This window comes from Felis catus, chromosome C2 (assembly GCF_018350175.1).
Source record: "Felis catus isolate Fca126 chromosome C2, F.catus_Fca126_mat1.0, whole genome shotgun sequence".
Taxonomy (NCBI): Eukaryota; Metazoa; Chordata; class Mammalia; order Carnivora; family Felidae; genus Felis; species Felis catus.
In genome coordinates, this window is record NC_058376.1 from 67,655,049 (window position 1) to 67,675,033 (window position 19,985).

Here is a 19,985-nt window from a genome sequence, read left to right on the forward strand (position 1 = left end):
GCTGATGGCTCAGAGCCTGGAGCCTGTTTCCGATTCTGTGTCTCCCTCTCTCTCTGCCCCTCCCCCGTTCATGCTCTGTCTCTCTCTGTCCCAAAAATAAATAAACGTTGGAAAAAAAAATTTAAAAAAATAATAATAAATAACCTCTGTGGATCATACCAATGTCAATTTTCTAGTTTTAACTGTTGTACTGCAGCTATACAAGATGTTACCACTGGGGGAAAGTGGGTAAAGGGTACACAAGACCTCCTTATACAGTTTATTTAAATATATAACTCAACACCCAAAAAACAATCCAGTTAAAAAATGAGCAGAAGATATGAACAGACATTTCTCCAAAGACCTACATATGGCCAATGGACACATGAAAAGATGCTCAACATGGCTAATCATCAGGGAAATGCAAATCAAAACCACAATGAGATACCACCTCACACCTGTCAATGGTTAAAATAAAAAACACAAAAAACAAGTGTTGGTGAGGATAAAGTGAGGCCAATTGAGGATGCAGAGAAAGAGGAACCCTCACACACTGTTAGTGGGAATGCAAACTGGTACAGCCACTATGGAAAATGCTATGCAAATTCCACAAAAAAGTAAAAATAGAACTAACATATGATCCAGTAATTCCAATACTGGGTATTTACCCAAAGAAAATGAAAACTCTAATTTGAAAAGATGTATTCACACCTGTATTTATTGCAGCATTATTTACAATTTACAATAGCCAAATTATAGAAGCAGCCCAGGTATCCATCAAAAGATGAATGGATATATATAACGTTATATTTATACACACACACACACACACACATATATAACATATATATAATGTATATATATAACATATTATGTTATATATAATGAAATATTATTCAGCCATAAAAAAGAATGAAATCTTGTCATTTGCAACAACATAGGTGGTGCTAGAGAATATAATGCTAAGTGAAATAGCCCAGAGAAAGACAAATACCACACGATTTCACTCACATGTGGAATTTAAGAAACAAATGAACAAAGGAAAAAAGACAAACCAAAAAACAGACTCTTAACTATAGAGAACAGATGGTTACCAGAAGGGAGATTAGGGACGGGTGAAATAGGTCAAGGAGATTAAGAGTACACTTACCATGGGGCACCTGGGTGGCTTAGTCGGTTACGCGTCCAACTTTGGCTCTGGTCATGATCTCACAGTTTGTGAGTTTGAGCCCCGCGTGGGGCTCTGTGCTGACAGCTCAGAGCCTGGAGCCTGCTTCGGATTCTGTGTCTCCCTCTCTCTCTGCCCCTCCCCCCGCTCGTGCTCTTTCTCTCTCTCTCTCAAAATAAATAAACATTAAAAAAATTTTTTTAGGGGCACCTGGGTGGCTCAGTCGGTTAAGCGTCCGACTTTGGCTCAGGTCATGATCTCACGGTCAGTGAGTTTGAGCCCCGCGTCGGGCCCTATGCTGACAGCTCAGAGCCTGGAGCCTGCTTCAGATTCTGTGTCTCCCTCTCTCTCTGACCCTCCCCCCGTTCATGCTCTGTCTCTCTCTGTCTCAAAAATAAATAAACATTAAAAAAAATTTTTTTTAAGTTTTTTTTTTTAAAAAAGAGTACACTTATGGTGATGAGCACTGAGTAATATATGGAAGTGTTGAATTACTATATATACACCTGACATTAATACAACACTGTTAACTACAGTAGAATTAAAATTTTTTAAAGAAAAAAAACCTAAATTCTTTAAACAAATGGAAGCATTAAATATTCAGTAATAAAATTTTTTGCTTTAAAAGAATAATTAAAAATAAATAAATAAATAAATAAATAAATCACAGTCTTTGACACAGTCACCAAGATGAAAAGATCCTTTTCAATACAACAGATCCAGTATGGGAGTAGGAGAAAGGTAATTTGACAAATGAAAGACAAGAGATACAAAGTAGGAAGCAAAGGCTTTTTGCTTCCCAGATTGCTGACTACCAAATACATAAAACTCTTTAAGTTCATATTTGCAACCCAGAGGATATACCTGAAGCTTCTTACTAGGGCCCGCAGGGTATGGTTGCCATGCTGACTGGTAACACAAACTAGTTACATGCTGTTTCCACCAGCCCACCTGCAACTTTTTAACTGCACACATCAAGTATTTGCCCTCAGGCTTCACACCTCACAACCTTTGTAGAACAGTTGAGCTGTATCCATTTGATGGGAAAACATCAAGTCTATTTCATTTAAAAAAAAAAAAAAAGCCAACCCAAACAATCAAAACATAGTGGGTTTTTTACTGACTTTTTTCCCCTCTAGTTTTCAGTTTATTTGTTGAACTCTCTTAGAGTCATATCTCAGAGTTTGAGACTCTCATTATCAATTTAGAAAGAAAAAAAGGAATGCCTTTTCTTAATGTGAAAAATATATTCCTATGTCCAAACCAGGTATGCATGTTTTTTTTATCTTTACTTTTGGTTTCTTATTGTTATTGTTGTTTGCTTGCTTGAACAGTCAAAGACTGAGTCATAAGTTCCACTATTACAATAAAATTATATTTGTTAATTTCTCCTTGAATCTCTAATTATCCAGGTATGCATATTAACATATGTGAATGTCCTCAGGGTTTAAACAGTCTTGACTGGAAAAAAATATATATTGTAGCAAGACTTAAAGAAACAAGGTGACAGGTCAATGAAAATTTTAAGAGTTTTGATTCTAATTGCTTATATTCAGAACTTGTTAGAAATAGTTTATTTGAAGCAGGAAATATAGGTAAGTTATAAAGAAAACCTTACCTCAGGGTCTTAAGTATTGGTTTGGTCAAATCTTCCCAAACCTGTGAGGAAGTGATGCTGTATCATTGCCATCATCTTCATTGTCATCATCACCATCATCATCATCATCATCATCATCATCGCTATTTATTGAGCACACGATACGTCAGGCACTATGTTAAACAGCTTATGTGTATTACCTTGGGAAGAAGGAATAAAGGCTGCATCACACTGCAGAAGTTTAAGAACTCATTTGAGAAGGGAGAATCAAAAGAAAAGCATAATAAAATAAGATAGTATCAGAATTTAGAGAAGCGGGGGGCAAAGTATGAAAGCAGTAGTGAACAAGTATTTTATGGTATTGGGGCAGGATGGGGAGGTGCAGTCCTATCCTAAGAGTTGTGTATAAGTGATCATGAGGTCAGAACTGGCAAAGAAAACTGGTAATACTGGGAAATAATTCATCCTAAAGAAAGAACTCAGTAATGAGTATTCAGGAATTATGGAACTATTGCCAAAGGGTAAGTAGATTTTAGTAAGCCAGAGCATCTCTCCCCCAGCTTATTGTTTGATTCATGTTTAACCTGAACATGGAGACAGTCCTAAGAAAGCAGATCCAAGAGATAGATCATGGTGATGTCATGCAGGCCCTGTTTTTAGCCACACATTCAGTTATGTGAGCCTATAGTTTTTTTTCTCTCTCTCTCTCCCTCTCCATTTCTCCTCTCACCCTTTTTTATTCCTCAAGTTCGTTTTATTCCTTAAGTCATACTTTCTATTCCATACAACAAAAATATTCCTAATTGATGCATCACAGAATGGAAAATCTTGGTCCAGCTCAGTCCAAAGGTGCAATCAATATTTTCAAGCTTCTATTCCCCTGCTTCATTTTGACTTGGACTTTCTTTGCTTATTGACCCCCTCTCCTATTACAGGCAGGTTCTCTCAATGAAGCTGAGAAAGATGGTCACAAGAAGTTCTGGCTTATGTTGTCTGGAGAATCTTTTTTGTTAGGTCCAGCAGATATATCCTTGAGAGGATGCTGATTAGGTTTTTTTGGGTCACAAGTTCATCCCTGAAGCAATCACCATGGCCAGGAATTTCTGACCTTATTAAATAGGTCCAAGTATTGCACTCCATTTCTCCCTCTCCCAAATCCCAGGGGAATAGAGTCAACTCAAACTCAAATACAACAAAATGTTGTATAGGGAAAGTGGTGTAATGGATGTAGGTGACCCATCCAGGACCAATGCATCCATCCCCTTGGATGCTGTGAATGTTTGTTCTAAACAACCCATAGCTGCATTCTCTCTCTAAGACTTGTCCTTGGCCAAACGGGAAACTCTTCCCCTAATTCTATCTTTAAAATTTGATTTTGTTCATTATGATTTTCATTTATTATGATTTAATTAACTTAATTTAATCAATGTTTATTAATTATTTATCAATAATTATTGATTTATTTAAAATATTGCATTAAAATAGTGTTCATCTTGATTACTGAGGTTTTTTCCCACCCTCCAATTTTACCCTGCTCCCCTCACCCTAGTCCTAGCCCTGGCTAAGGAGCTATACACCAGCCCTCTGCCATCCCCTCTGGGGACAGACCTCAGTCAATGATTAATGGATGTAGGGGTACAAAAGTTCAGCCCCATTTCCTCAAGACAGGGCTAACTCTGCAGTAGGAGCTTCTCATGGGATCAGATCCTACAGCTAGCCTCCAGGTAGGATCACATTCTTGCTGGTTTTTATTCCTGCCCCTTTTTGCCTTCCTCAGTCTCTTTTTCTGAGAGCATTCCCAGCAAGTTACTTGGATAGGATTCCCTAGCTTCAAAGAACCCTACCTAAAACAGTTGATACCAGGAAGGGTTCTAGAAAGTAGACACTAAAGGTGAGTTACTGTAGTTCCATTACTCACCAGCTGGATAACAAGGAGATCCAGGTTTCAATACTGTCTGGATGCTGTGGTAGTGAATTATTAAAACTTACCTGTAGTAAGCTATAATGGGATCCAGACACAAGAAGAGGCACTAACTGGTACAATGTCCTAGCATTAAAGTCACCTAGAATTTTTTTTTAAAGTTCCTAAGCCCAGAGTACGGATAAGATAATTACATCACAATTTCCGGGGGGGAAGAATAAAGGCACCAGTATTTTTAGAAGCTCCCAGGTGATTTCAGTGTGCTGACAAGTTTAGGACCCACTACCACAGGCAGTTGAGGGAGAGGGGAGCAACAGTGACTGTAAGAAAGTTACAAGAAAAGATACAGGAAAGTTACAAGAAAGCTCTTGGTAATGCTACTGATCCCTTGCAGAGAGAAAAATCAAAGGCTCAGGTTTATCAATGAAAAATTTTGAACAGTGAAAGTCAGAGGATCTCCTTGACAACATTTAAAGAAACACTCAAAAAAAGTGGGGGCACCTGTGTGGCTCAGTTGGTTAAGTGTCTGACTTCCACTCAGGTCATGATCTCCTGGTTCATGAGTTGGAGCCTGCGTGGGGCTCCGTGCTGACAGTTCAGAACCTGGAGCCTGCTTTAGATTCTGTGTGTCCCCCTCTCTCTGCCCCTCCCCCACTTGTGCTCTGTCTCTCTGTCTCAAAAATAAACATTAAATAAAATTTTTTAAATGAACACTCATTTCCTGCAGCTGGAGGGGAGGCATGGCTGAGGATTGATCAAGAACTTTGAATTGCCTGGACCCTCTAGGCTTACAGAAGTGAACAACTCCCCCTTGTTGAAGTATACAGCCCACCTGCTGCTTAAAGGCTACAAAGATATCTCAGTGAGGCAGTGCTGGCAACCCTATTTTTAAAGCCATCCTTGCCCTCTTCATTTTATGCCCTCATCTCCATCTGGCCACTGGACACATCATTAATATCAAGTCTAAGCAAACCTGACTGGGAAGTCTGAGGCTTACTAAAGGAACAGAAAGAAAAAATACCAAAAAAGCTGAAGGACCTGGCTGGCAGGTACTGGGGGAAAGTATAACGGGGGAAGAATGAAATATAATGGGGGAAGAATAAAGTATAATGGGGGAAGAATGAAACCCTAGATAAAGGATTTAGCATCTGGCTGTAAAAGGGCCCTGGGTGACAGTCCTAATATATTACGGAAATGAGACTTAAAGATTGGAAAAAAAACATGGTGCATAGTAAATGAAGTAGAGGTGTCAGAACTGTGATGGCGAACTGTGGAGGAAAGGCTCAGAAGGCTTAGAATGCTAGAATGAGCCTACAATATAAACTTGGAAACCCTGTCACTGTATTTCTCAGGATGACCTGGAAGATGCTTGATTAACCAAGGCAGTAACAAATATGCTTATGGGACATAAGCATGGTTGAAAATCTAGTAATATTTGTTCTCTGTAGATGAGGCCTGATAGTAGCAGATGCTGTTGCAGAGTGGGCTTTACAGTATTGAGAAGACATGACCCTGGGATGATAGAGAGCAGGGGCAGCACTTAAACATCCGAGGTAATGGGCATAATGAATGTGATGGGCAACAAGTTGGGAACAGTAGCCAGGGAGCCTCAGCGATCCTTAGAGAAGGCCCGTAGAAATGGTACCCCAAGGGGCAAGAAAACAGGCCGTCCTCAGAGATGCTGTTTAATGCATATAACCAAAAAGGATCAAGAACAGATGAGAAGAAAACTGAGGTCATGAGCCCACCATCTCCCCACGCCTGGAGGTAATTATTATCTTGTCTTTGTGATAAACATTTTCTCATTTGATTTATTATTTTGTAGCCTATGTATGATCACTAAACAATATAATTTAGTTTACCCCAGTTTCCAACTTTTATATAAATAAAATTGTACCATATGGTTTTTTGCCCATGACTAATTTCTTTCACTCTACATTATGTTTGTGAGATGTATATGTATTATTTGTGTGCTCCATGTTATTCCATTGTATGAACAACCTCTACAAGTTCTGCTTCATGGAACATGCAACCACAGCAGTCATATAGGGTCCCACACTCAAAAGGACCTGTTCTTGGTTTAATCATTTTATCTTTGAATTTTAGTTTTGAAAGGGAAGTCTGATGGAACAATGCAGCATGTGCTGCAGACTTGGAACCTTGGCTCAAGAATGATCCTACCTCCTGCCATCTCCCTGGATTAGGTTTTCAGCCAACTACTCCCAACCGCAGTCATCCCAGGCCTACTGGTCCCAATCCCATATAGCAATGGCTAACGCCCTGTTGGCGGTCTGGGTGAGGGCACACAGAGGGTCAAGATTGGTCCCTACAGTATCTAGGGTGGAGTATGGTGGCAACTGTCTCTGTCCTAGGCCAGGTATGCCATGGTGAATTCAGAGGTGACTTGGCAGGGACAAACCTCTCATCCACCCATGTCCAGGAACTTAGCACTTCTAGGCATGAGGTTGCAATACTATGTGGACTGGAAAGGGTAGATGACTGCCTCAACTTTGGGGACCAGGTCTGGAAGCTGCTGAGAATCCAGCAGTTGGTGGGTTTTATGCCTGCACTAGTATGGAGTCATGAGGCGGGGCCCCCAAGTGTCTGGGAGTATCTGCACTTGCCCTATGAGTGTCCCTGAATCCAAGAGAGCATGACATTAAACAGCACATCACAAACACTACGACACGTCAAAAGAAACCATAGAATAAAGGAAAATGCTTTCTTTTTGCTGTTTTGAAGGTGCCCACATTTTCATTTTGCACTGGGCCTGGCATATTATAAGGCCAGCCCTGATGCTATAGTTCGTTTGTCCATTACTGTTTAGATCAATTTGTAAAACCTAAAAATTGTACCCATATAAATGTATAATTAGATGAGTTTTGACATATTTATACACCCATTAAGCTGCTGCTAAAAACAAGATTCAGAACATTTACGAAAAGATTCTCATGTCCTTTGCAGTCCATTCCTCCCTCCATCCTGGTCCCCAGACAACCACTGATCTTTTTGTCAGTATAGATTGTTTTTATAGATGATAGACTGACTTTTGAAAATTTTATACAAGCGTAATTCTTTTGTTTAGTTTAAAAAAATTTAGGGGTGCCTGTGTGGCTCGTCAGTTCAGTGCCTGACTCTTATTTTTGATTCAGGTCACGATCTCGCAGTTCATGAGTTTGAGCCCCACATTGGCTCTGCACTGACAGTGCAGAGTGTGTGGAGCCTGCTTGGGATTCTCTCTCTCTCTCTCTCTCTCTCTCTCTCTCTCTCTCTCTCTTTTAAATATGAAATTTATTGTCAAATTGGTTTCCATACAACACCCAGTGCTCATCCCAACAGGTGGCCTCCTCAATGCCCATCACCCACTTTTCCCTCCCTCCCACCCCCCATCAACCCTCAGTTTATTCTCAGTTTTTTTAAGAGTCTCTTATGATTTGGCTCCCTTAAAATAAATAAATGAACTTAAAAATTTTTTATTGAAATATAGTTGACACACAATGTTATATTAGTTTCAGGTGTACATCATAGTGATTTGACAACTAGTATGTATTATTCTTTCATGACTGGCTTCTTTCCCTAAGCATGATTTTGAGAATCCATTGAATCTTGATAGACAGTTGAATTTTTCCTAAGTACAGCCTTATGGAAAATACCACTGTTGACATTCTCACACACATGTGCTGGTACACATGTGAACAAGTGTCTCCAGGGTTCATACATAAGGTCATGAGACATGCTTAGCTTCTGCTTTATTAGAAAAAAAGCCAAAATCTTTTCCAAAGTTGCTCCAATTTAAATTTCCATCAACATGTATGACAGTTTTCCTTACTTTATATCCTTGTCAAATCTTGGTATTGTCAGTCTTTTTAATTTTTGCCAATCTAATGGGTGTGTGGTGACATTTCACTTGTGGTTGATTGGTTTTAATTTGCATTTTCCTGATTACATGTTTTCATATACTTGTTGGCTAATTAAATTTCCCCTATTATGAAGTACCCATTTATTCAGTTTTTATATTGGATTGTCGACCTTTATCTTTTTGATTCATAGGAGTTCTTTGATTATTAGTGAGGTTTTTCTGTCAGTTTTACATGTTATAAATATCCTCTCCTACTCCATGAGCTTGTCTTTTCATTCTTTTTATTGTATCTTCTGTTTAACAGAAGTTCATTTTAATGTAGTCAAAAGCATCAATCTTTTCCCTTTTGATCAGTGTTTTTGTACCTTGTTTGAGAAATCAGTCCCTACATGCAAAGTCATGAAGATATTCTTCTCCTGTGTTATCCCCTAAAATGTTTTTGGTTTTTTCCTTTCACATTTAAGTACAATCTACAATTTATTTTTGTGTATGGTATGAAGTGTCCCAAATAGTGCTTTTTTTTTCAATTTGGATACCCAATATTTCCAGCACCATTTCCTAAAAAAAAAAAAAAAAAAAAAAAAAAACCACCCTTTCTTCACTGCTTTGATATACTACCTCTGTCATAAGTCATTGTCCAGACATGCATGGATCTGTTTGGGGGCTCTGTGTTTTACCCATTTACCTGTTTTTCACCCTTACACCAATACTACCATGCTGTCTGGTTAGGGCTTACCAAGAAGTCTTAAAGTCTGGTAAGCAAGTCCTTCCACTTCCTGTCTTGACTGTCCTTAGCCCTTAGCACTTTCATATATATTTTAGAATTTGCTTACCAAATTCCACAAATGGATCTTTTTGAATTTTGACTGTTACTACATTAAATCTATGAATCAATTTGTTAAGAACGGGCATCTTCTTGGTGCAGCCACTCTGGAAAACGATATGGAAGTTCCTCAAAAAATTAAAAATAGAACTACCCTATGACCCAGCAGTTGCACTAGTAGGTATTTATCCAAGGGATACAGGTGTGCTGTTTCGAAGGGGCACGTGCACCCCAAAGTTTACAGCAGCTCTATCAACAATAGCCAAAGTATGGAAAGAGCCCAAATGTCCATCTGTGGATGAATGGATAAAGAAGATGTGGTATATATACATATATAGATGTGGTGTATATATATATATATATATATATATATATATATATATATACATATATATATACATGTATATATATATATACATGTATATATATATGTATATATATATATACATACACATACACAATGGAGTATTACTCAGCAATCAAAAAGAATGAAATCTTGCCATTTGTAACTATGTGGATGGAACTAGAGGGTATTATGCTAAGTGAAATTAGAGAAAGACAAATTATGTGACTTCACTCATATGAGGACTTTAAGATACAAAACATGAGCATAAGAGAAGGGAAGCAAAAATAATATAAAAACAGGGAGGGGGACAAAACAGACAAATATGGAGAACAAACAGAGGGTTACTGGAGGGGTTGTGGGAGGGGGGAAGGGCTAAATAGGTAAGGGGCATTAAGGAATCTACTCCTGAAATCATTGTTGCTAACATATATGCTAACTTGAAGGTAAATTTTAAAAAATTAATTAAAAAAAAAAAAGAATGGGTATCTTCACCAAATCATGTTTTCCATCCTATGAATATTGTAACACTCTCCAATCATTTATGTCTTCTTTGCTGTCTTTCAATAAAATGCTAACATTTTCTCCATGGTGGCCATCCTTACTTGACCATCTTTTGATAGGCATGATCCTTGGCACTTGATATGATATTTGCAGTCTTATTTCATCTAATTAACTGTTGCTATTATCTAGAACTACAGTTTGTTTTTGTACATTAATTTTGTATGCAGTAAACTTCCTAAATGCTATTGTTAATTCTACTAATTTATCAGTAGATTCTTTCAGGTTTTCTACTTACACAGTTGTGTCATCTGAGACTAGTGATAGTTTTATTTCTTCCTTCCTGATATTTATATCATCTATTACTTTCCTTGCCTTACTGTACTTCCTAGGATTTTCAGTACAAAACTGATTAGAAGTGATAGCAGGTAGGGACACCTGGGTGGCTCAGTCTGTTAAGCATCCAACTTCGGCTCAGGTCCGTGGGTTTGAGCCCCGTGGGTTTGAGCCCCGTGTTGGGCTCTATGCTGACAGCTCAGAGCCTGGAGCCTGCTTCTGATTCTGTATCTCCCTCTCTCTCTACCCCTCCATTGTTCACGCTCTTTTCTCTCCATCTCTCAAAAATAAATAAATGTTAAAAAAATTTTTTAATTAAAAAAAAGTGATAGCAGGTATTGTTTTATTCTTGATCTCAAAAGAGATCCTTTCCAATGTTTCACAATTAAGAAGGTTTGCAGTGGTTTTTGTACATATTCATTATCAGATTAAATATTGTTTTATTCCTACTTTAAGAGATTTTTTATACTATTATAAATGGATTTTTAATGTTATCAAATGGTTTTCTGTATCTTTTGGGACAATAATATAATTTTTCTACGTTATCCCATTAATGTGGCAAATTCTATTAATTGTATTTCTAACATAATTCAACTTTGTATTTCTGTGATAAATACAATTTGGTCTCGATCCTTTTTATATGTGACCAGATTTGGCTTGCCACATTTGGCTTCAGATTTTTGTACCCATTTTCATGTGTGAAATGTCTGGTAATTTCTTGTCCAATTTTCTTGTCCTAGTCCAGTGTTGGTATCAAAAGTATGTTAGTTTCTGATAATAAGTTGGAGAAATGTTACTCCTTTTCTATTTTCTAAAAGAGTTTGTCTCATTCTGGAATTATTTCAATATCAAATGTTTGACAGACCTTGCTGGTAAATCCATCTGTGCCAAGAGTTTTCTTACAAGGATATTCTGACTACTGATTCAATTTCTTTAGTAGAATAGCACTATTCAAGTTTACTTTTTCTCTTTGAATCAGTTTTGTTATATTTTTCTGGGAAATTACCCAATCTAACTTTTCAAATTTATTGACTTATAATTGTTTATGAAATCTTCTTGTATATTAATGTATGCAAGATCTGTAGCGATGGCTCCTTTGTCATTCCTAGCATTAGTTATTTGTACCTTTATTTTCCTATGCTCTCCCCCCATACCAACCTCTCTCCCACACATGCACTCAATCTCACCAGAGGTTTGTCAATTTTATTAGTCTTTCCAACAAACTACCTTTCGGTTTTATTGATCCTCTCTCTTATATACTATTTCCTACTTCATTAATTTCTGCTCTTATATTTATTGTTTCTTTCTTTCTACTTACTTTTGGTTTATTTTGTCATGCTTTTCCTAACTTCTTGAAATAGATGATTCAACCATTGATCATCAGGTTTTTTTCTTTTCTGATCTATTACTTAGGGTTATAAAATTCCCTCTAAAAACTGCTTTAATTGTGTCCCCAAATGCAGCATTTACATTATTGTTCAGTTCAAAATACTTTCTAAATTCTATTTTCTTATGATTTCTTATATGGCTTGTGGGTTACTTATAAATGTATTTCTCATTATCTAAACAATTAGAGATTTTCTAAGTTTTTTTGTTTTTGTTGTTTTATTTTTACCAATTTTTAGATTAATTGCATCATAGTCAGAGAACATGATCTGCATGATTTCCAGCCTTTGGTTTTGTTGTTCTTTATAGCTCAGTATATGGTCAAGTTTTTTAATATGCTCCTTATGGGTTTGTACTTTTGTAGTTGCTGGGTCCTATATAAATTCAGTATGTCAAATCTGTTAATCAATGTTAGTTAAATCATTTAAATCCTTTTGATCTTTTTTGTATTGTTATTTTATCAGCTACTGAGAGAAACTAGTTAAATTGCCCAATATAGCTAAGCGTTTTTCCATTTCTTATAATTCTGTCAATTTTTGCTTTGTATATTTTGAAGCTTTATAATTAAATGCATTGTAAATTTTAAATTGTAATTGTCTTCCTGAGCCTTTTATTGTTATAGAGTGAATCTCATTACATATAGTAATTCTTTCTGTATTTAAGTATACTTTGTGTTATGTTAGTTAACCATGCCAGATTTGTTGGTTAGTATTTGTATACCATATCTTTTTTCATCCTTTTAAGATATCTCTTAGTGTCCTTATGTTTTAGATGTGTCTATACATTTATTCTTAGTTTTTATAAATCCAGTTTATCAATTATTATTATATTTATTATAATTGCTGATACATTTTGGTTTAAATATATCGCTTTATTTTGTGCTTTTTATTTTTTCCACCTGTTCTATGTGTATTTTTCTCTTCTTTTTGGCTTCTCTCAGGTTAAGTATCTTTCAATATTCTAGTTTTATCCTCTACTAGGTGTGAAATTAGGCATTTTGGTTCCATTATTTTAATGATTACTAGAGAAATAACAATATACAAACCTATCAAAGTGCACAATTAATCACTGTTTCCTCTTTGACAATACAAGGCTAACAGTACACTTTTAACACCATTTAAACTCCTTCCAACTTACATATTAGTTTTCTCATATACTTTAATTATATCTTTATTTTTTTAAAAAATAGCACAAGACATAATTACTGTTTTATATAGTCAGTTTACCCACATATTTACTACTTTTACTGTTCTTTATTTCTTCTTAAATTGTAGGCCTTCTAGGATCCCTCTAGGATCATTTTCTGTCTATCTAAGGTATATACATTAGACCTTCTTTTAGTGAGGGTCTGCTATTGAAAAGCTCTTTGTTTTGCTTATTTACCATTTATACTTGACGCAGATATAAAATTCTATGTTGGCAATTGTTTTTTGATGCATTGGAGATATTATTCCAGTGTTTTCTACCTCTCCTTGTTATGTTCAGAAGTCAACTGATAATCTGTTCCTCCTTTGAAAGCAATCTGTCTTCTTTTTCCTTCTGACTTATTTTATAATCTCTTTGACTTTGGGGTTCTGAAGTTTGATTATAATGTATCTAGATACAGATTTCTTTTTATTTATGTTGCTTGGGTTTCCTGAAGCTTCTTAGTTGCTGTGTTGATATCTCTTTTTCATTTCCAGTAAATTTTCATACAGTATCTCTTCTATTCAAATTTCTCTTTCTTCTACTGCAGTTCTGATTAACTGATTAAGTCTTCCCACACTACCCTCTTTGCTTCTTAACTTTCCACCTGTATTTCCCAGAGTTTTTTCCTGTAAACATTTTTTTGCCCCATCTTTTAATTCGCTAACAGTTTACCTATATCTAATTTCCTCTTCAACATTTCTGCATTGCATCTACTATGAAAGACAATTCCTGATCTTTCTTAGAATAGAACGGTTGCCATTCACTCATTCATTTGTTCAATTAATACTGAGTACTTGCTATGTTTCAGGCACAGTGGATGAGTAAACTTGGATATACAGTAGTGAATAGAGCAGACAAGACCCCTGCCCTCATGGAGCTCACAGTCTAGTGGAAAGAGCATACATTTAACAGGTAATTAAACATGCACACTCATTTCATATTGTAGTAAATATGATGAAAGAGAAACACAAAATTCTGGGAGAGAGAATGGGTGTTGGAGCTTTCACTGTGCCTCATTTACCTCCACAAAAGCTTGCACCATGATTTATTGTAATTGTCTGATACCTGTGGCTATTATTCCTTGGCTACCAACATGTCTTTTGTCTGACACTATTCCACTTTGAGCCATCATCCCTAATAAGGATAGATCCAAGTTTGCCTCTGCATCCCTTTCTCCTCGCCACCTTGCTGACTTAGCATGGCATGAGTCACTCTTGCTCTGAAAAACGAAGTTCTGAGAAAACTGACCCAATGAAGATATGACAGAAAAATAAAACTCCTAGCGTAAGGGATTTGGAGCATGTAGGGGTGGAAAAATCACCCTGAAGTTGTCAGATGAACCTGATCCAGATAAAATACTCTGTGCTTAGATGAGCAAACAGATAGTGAAGTAAATAAAAGTACACTTTGAGTACTGTTTGAAACAGTGGCACATAAATACTTCCAGTGCCTTGAGAAAAGTCCTCACAATAATAATAGAGATCTCGTGACAAAAACAAACCTAAGTATTTGGACTGTGAAAAAACAGAAGACCGAACATGGAGTCAATGAATCCACGTTGTCTGTATCACTATAGTCTGGAAAATAAGCCATTATATCCTTAGGGTTTCAGGATCTTAGAAGAAGTCCTAAAGTGACAGGAAAGGGCCTTCTAGTGTCTTCCTCAAGCCAAGGGCTTGGCATTTACAATTAAAATCTCTGCAACACCAGCTGCATGGTCTTAGGGAGATTATTTAATCTTCCTCACTTTGAGCTCAATTTCTCATCATAAAATTTGAATAATAATGGGCCTTCTAGAGGGTTTTAATACTTAGTCTATGTAAGCATTATAATTTTATAATATATAATTTTCAGCACCCAGTTCAGTGTTGAGCATATATTAGATGCTCAATAAATGTTTATTATTCAATCAGCTATACTTTTATTATTGAGGCCTCTCTCAAATAGTGAGGATGCTTCTCTAAGATAAATGGTAGTTGGTCTCTGTAGATGGTCTCTGCAGCCCCACAGAGGTTTTCAGAGGCCTGGTGACCAAGTCTGCAAAGAGTGACACAAGGGCATTCCAAGACACATACTCTCAGCTGAGACTCCCAAGCATGGAAAGGAAAAGACTTCCTCCATTTACCTGGGCCAAATGCCTTGCTTTATTTATTTAAATAAAAAAAAGCAAAAGCACTGGCTAATGCATATTAACATTCTTAGTCAAGGTGAGCTAAAATGAAAACTCAAGCTGGCTAGAGGAGCTTTGCTAACCACATGCTCAACATAGAAGGTTGTGATAGACATGAGCTGGAGGCAAGAACAGCAATAAATAGGTTACACATTAGCAGGCTGGGGACACAACATCCTGACTTTGTGCCTTCCAAGACCCTTCCATATCATGGCCTTGTGGTTTCCAAGACCCCAGGGCTAGCAGACCAAGAGCCACCAGTGCAATACATGCATTATCCCCTTCCATTTCTGTGTTAGGGTAACCCCTAGACTCATTATAATACATTTGTATTGCAATTTTAGTCCCCCCGTGGGGAAGGCTGCCATGACTGTTCTGGTACAAATCTTGTAGGGTCAAAAACTACTTCTCCCAGCTTGTAGGAAGAATCCCCCAAATGATTGGAAGCAGCCTTCATTAGAGACCACCCTCCATGACCCAAGCCCGCCCCACTTTCACATAAAAGAAAAAGACCCCTGTAGCCTCGGGTTAGTTGCCTCCTCTGGACCTGCACACTCTCCCTACTTGAGAGTGTACTGTCTTAATGAACTGCTTTGTGCTTTACTACTTTCCTTCTGGCTGTCTTTTTTTTTTTAATGTTTATTTATTTATTTTTAATTTTTTTTAATGTTTATTTATTTTTGAGAGAGAGTCAGAGACAGAGACAGAGTGCAAGCAGGGGAGGGACAGAAGGAAGGGGAAGAAACAGAATCCAAAGCAGGCTCCTGGCTCTGAGCTGTCAGCACAGAGCCCTATGCAGGGCTCAAACTGATGAACCACAAGGTCATGACCTGAGCCAAAGATGGACACTCAACTGACTCAGCCACCCAGGCGCCCCTGGTTGTCTTTAATCAAGTACAGATTCTCATGTAAATCTTCCAAAGGGGAATCCACGAACTAAGACCTCCATTCATACAATGCAGAGTCTCCCACCAATAACAGTTGCATGGCATTAGCTTTCCACAGCAGACCACTTACCCAGTCCCAGGCCCCATGAATGAATCTCTTTCCTGACCAGAGTTCTATCCCACACCATGGTGGTCTTCAGTGAGTTCATATGTTTTAACTTTCTCCATGCAGCATTCTGTCATCTGCTTTACCTCTATAGCTATGAAATGTCCAATCATAAACTGTCAGAGTATGGGGTAGGGTGCTGCCCACCAGGTCATCATTTCTGGCTGCTTCCTTGAGTGTTTAATGGAACCTTCAGCTCTACAGGAAACTCTGCTCTTGGTGGCATAGTACATGGGATAGAAGGAGGCTCCCTCTGAACTGCACTTGGTTTCAAACTAGTCTGTGACACAGAATAAGAAGGGATTCTCAGGGAAGGAAAGAAACATTCTGCAGGGCTCCCCACCTGAAAGGGTAAAGTTCACCTTAGAAATTCTGCTGGAAAATTTGATGGACCTAATCAATAAATCATCTAAAATTCAAGGAGATTTGTTCTTATCACAAAGAAAAATATGGTCAGAATTTTTTCTTCTCAAAACAGCCTAAGTCACTCTTTGGAAAGGAAGTTTGATATTTACAATTATGGGTTTCTTAATAATCAGTTGGCAACAATTTTATAAATCAAGAATGGAGACAGAATTAAACACTCAAATATGAGTTTGGTACATCATGGTTAAGGTCAATACCATGACAGTAAAATAGTTAATCTTGGGTTCACAGCTGTGGGGTAAAAGAGAAAAAAATAGTTGATTTCCTGAAAGCTAAACACTAGGCTCTCTCTCTAATCCCAGACCACATTATCCTGATAAATAAGGAAGTTGTGCTTATTAACAGGAGCTTAATAAGATTGCATCCCCCCCATTAGTATCCTGAAGACATTGGCAGCTTTCCTCTCTAGCAACAAACTGTGGTAAGCAACTCACAGTCATTTCCTGCCCTGTCCTTGACTCCTGGCCGCAGCCTGTGGACATGGATGACCAGGGCATGGAGCTACATGATTCATCTATCTTCTAGCGTATGGATATGAGGGCAGCACCATCTCACAGGAAAGCACAATTTTGTTTTTTAATTTTGTTTAATGTGCTTCTGGAACAGCACAAGCTGTCCCTATTCTGAGGCTGGAGAATTTGATTTCCTCTCTTGCCTGTGGAAATGGTCTCAGTGTCTGACCCTACTTAATCACAGAATGTTAATACTAACCTAAGATGGCTGACTCGAGGCCCTCCCTGGGCCATGGCAGAGAGCAGTGCTAATCTTTCTCACTGAACCTAAACCCAACCTCAGAATACAGAACTCTTGGCAGCCCCGCCAATCAGAGTAGGCATGTCTGATTAAAATCACCACATATTTCCTCAGTTAAACAATGCATATTATTTTTTCACTAGCAGAGGAAAACACATTACTGTTTTAACAGCACTGGAATTCTACTAAGGGAAGAGAACAACTAGCAACAGTGATGTATACTCTTCTGACACTCTTTTCAAGGGCTACTTTCAAATCCCCCCGCCAAATCCCTAACTCCTCAGTCAGAATCGAGTATATTATATATTTATATTCCTGCAGCCTTGGGGGAATGAAGGAAGAAGGGTGATGCCTATTGTGGAATGAAGCACAGAGGAGACAGGACCACAGATGCTGAAGGAAATGGTAGAAGCCAGGAAACAGTAGAGAGGCAGGCTGCAGTGTGGATAAACTCAGAGAGAGCAGACACAAGAGAATCCTGCAGGCAAGGGGGCAGGGAACGGGGAAATAGGTGGATTGGGGCTGAGGGCTTGGAGCTGTTATATGGGAAGAGGTTTTCCAAGTAGTAGATATTTATTTGTTTAACACATCTGTGGTGATAATTCATGTATAATCTAGTACCTTGACTTTTTTGCAAAATATAATCTCAGAAGTACTTTCTATGTTAATACATTATCTTCAAAAATATCATTTCCAATGGTGTCAGAATAGTCTACTGAGAAAACATGCTCTGGTTTATTTGATATTTCCCCATACTAGACTATTTTAAATACATTCAAACTTTTAGCTATAAAGGATGATAATGCTATGAATATCTTTATAAAGTTTTTTTTTTATCATAGGGTAATTCCCTCATGGTGCATTATGAGCAATGGAATTTACCTGGTCAAATGGTATGAAATTTTTGCACTTTTGATAAATATTGATATAGTTTCTATTTCCACCAATACTGATGGGGATCCCAGTTACTCTGAACAAGGGAAGCTGTCTATTAACTTCCACTTATTTCCTGGAGGGAGATGTTCTTAGACTGACAGGTATTTTTAGAGGATTACATTCTTAGAGGTATAATTGCTAAGTCAAAAGGTACACATGTTTGAATTTGGGGGAGACAATGCCAAATTGCCTTCCAAATAGGCTATACCATTTAAACTCTCAACCACAATGTTAATATATCAACCACATATATTCATTTCTCCTATCGTTGCAGACTATGGGTACTTTGCCCATTATTCTATTAAGTTGTTCATATTTTACTTGTTGATTTACAGAAGGCCTCTAAATATTACCAAAATATATTGCCTGTAATGTATATTGCAAATGTTTCCTTTTTGTCTTCTTTGTTTTTAATGCCTTGTATTGTACAGAGATTTTTTTTAATATATGAAATCTATTGTCAGATTGGTTTCCATACCACACCCAGTGTTCATCCCAAAAGATGCCCTCTTCAATGCCCATTACCTACCCTACCCTCCCTCCCACCCCCCATCAACCCTCAGTTTGTTCTCAGTTTTTAAGAGTCTCGCCTAAATGTCCATCAACTGATCAATGGATAAAGAAATTGTGGTTTATATACACAATGGAGTACTACGTGGCAATGAGAAAGAATGAAATATGGCCCTTTGTAGCAACGTGGATGGAACTGGAGAGTGTGATGCTAAGTGAAATAAGCCATACAGAGAAAGACAGATACCATATGGTTTCACTCTTATGTGGATCCTGAGAAACTTAATAGGAACCCATGGGGGAGGGGAAGGAAAAAAAAAAACAGGTTAGAGTGGGAGAGAGCCAGAGCATAAGAGACTGTTAAAAACTGAGAACAAACTGAGGGTTGATGGGGGGTGGGAGGGAGGAGAGGGTGGGTGATGGGTATTGAGGAGGGCACCTTTTGGGATGAAAACTGGGTGTTGTATGGAAACCAATTTGACAATAAATTTCATATATTGAAAAAAAAAGAGTCTCTTATGCTTTGGCTCTCTCCCACTCTAACCTCTTTTTTTTTTTTCCTTCCCCTCCCCCATGGGTTTCTGTTAAGTTTCTCAGGATCCACATAAGAGTGAAACCATATGGTATCTGTCTTTCTCTGTATGGCTTATTTCACTTAGCATCACACTCTCCAGTTCCATCCACGTTTCTACAAAGGGCCATATTTCATTCTTTCTCATTGCCACATAGTACTCCATTGTGTACAGAGATTTTTAATTTTTGTATATAGTCAGATCCATCTGTCTCTCCCTTTTGCCACTTATGGGTTTTTTGTTTGTTTGTTTGTTGTTTTACTTTTTAAAATTTAAATCCAGGCTAGTTAACATATAGTGTAATAATGATTTCACAAACAGAATTTAGTGATTCATCACTTACATATAACTCCCAGTGCTCATCCTAATAAGTTGGCAACTATGTTTTTATCTACCTTAGAAGAGTCTTACCAATCCCATGATTATAAAAATACTCTCAGAAGTTTTAGTATAATGATTTTTTT

General features: G+C 37.5%; 1 protein-coding gene and 1 long non-coding RNA gene across 4 annotated transcripts in view; both read right to left on the minus strand.

The window, feature by feature from the left end:
- LOC123379969 overlaps positions 1 to 4,105 on the minus strand; it is a 44,775-nt gene extending 40,670 nt beyond the window's left edge. The window contains exon 1 of the long non-coding RNA XR_006585096.1: positions 2,766 to 4,105. This is a non-coding gene — a long non-coding RNA (uncharacterized LOC123379969). The remainder of the gene's footprint in view (positions 1 to 2,765) is intronic.
- Positions 1 to 19,985, minus strand: part of ILDR1 (immunoglobulin like domain containing receptor 1) — a 294,614-nt gene that overhangs the window by 123,846 nt on the left and 150,783 nt on the right. The window lies entirely within an intron of this gene.